The following is a 997-nucleotide window of genomic DNA, read 5'->3' as shown; positions in this document are numbered from 1 at the left end:
AGTGCCACCATGGTTCTACTAAGCTCAGATTCTTGTTACTAGTCCTTAGCAATACACTATTTTTTTAAAATAAATTTTATTGATTTTTTACAGAGAGGAAGGGACAGGGATAGAGAGTCAGGAACATTGATGAGATAAATTGATCAGTTGCCTCCTGCATACCCCCCACCGGGGATGTGCCACAACTAAGGTACATGCATTTGACCAGAATTGAACCTGGGACCCTTCAGTCCCCAGGCCGATGCTCTATCCACTGAGCCAAACTAGTTAGGGCAGCAATAAAGTATTTTTTTAAAAAAATATATATTTTTGTTGATTTTTTACAGAGAAGAAGTGAGTGAGATAGAGAGTTAGAAACATTGATGAGAGAGAAACATCAACCAGCTGCCTCCTGCACACCTCCTACTGGGCATGTACCTGCAACCAAGATACATGCTCTTGTCCAGAATCGAACCCGGGACTCTTCAGTCCACAGGCCGACGCTCTGTCCACCGAGCCAAAGCAGTTTTGGCTAAAGTAATATCTATTATATTACACATGTGTCCTTTTTGCCTCATTGACCACAAATGAGTGAGATCATGTGATATTTATCTTTGTCCGACTGGCTTATTTTGCTTAGCATAATGCTTTCCAGTTCCCTCCATGCTGTTTCAAATAGTAAGAGTCCCTCCTTTTTTATAGCAGGGTAGTATTCCATTGTGTACATGCACCACAGTTTTTTAATCCACTCATCTACTGGTGAGTACTTAGGCTATTTCCAAATCTTAGCTATGGTCAATCGTGCTGCTATGAACATATGTCCTTTGTGATTGGTGTTTCTGATTTCTTTTTTTTAATATTTCATTATTGATTTCAGAGAGAGGAAAGGAGAGTGAGAGATAGAAACATCAATGATAAGAGAGAGTTATTGATTGCTGCGTTCTTCACCCACCCTATTGGTAATCAAGCCCCCAACCTGGCATGTTGCGTTGACCAGCATTGAACCTGGGACCCTTAC

At 40.9% G+C, this 997-nt stretch overlaps 1 protein-coding gene across 1 annotated transcript in view; it reads left to right on the top strand.

Annotated features, from left to right (window-relative positions):
* LOC102760396 (zinc finger protein 664-like) overlaps positions 1-997 on the top strand; it is a gene marked incomplete at its 3' end in the record, with an annotated part of 10,843 nt that overhangs the window by 765 nt on the left and 9,081 nt on the right. The gene's annotated exons all lie outside the window — the stretch shown is intronic.

The sequence above is a fragment of the Myotis davidii genome, unplaced genomic scaffold, assembly GCF_000327345.1.
Source record: "Myotis davidii unplaced genomic scaffold, ASM32734v1 scaffold1727, whole genome shotgun sequence".
Taxonomy (NCBI): Eukaryota; Metazoa; Chordata; class Mammalia; order Chiroptera; family Vespertilionidae; genus Myotis; species Myotis davidii.
This window is presented reverse-complemented; position numbering and strand designations above follow the sequence as displayed.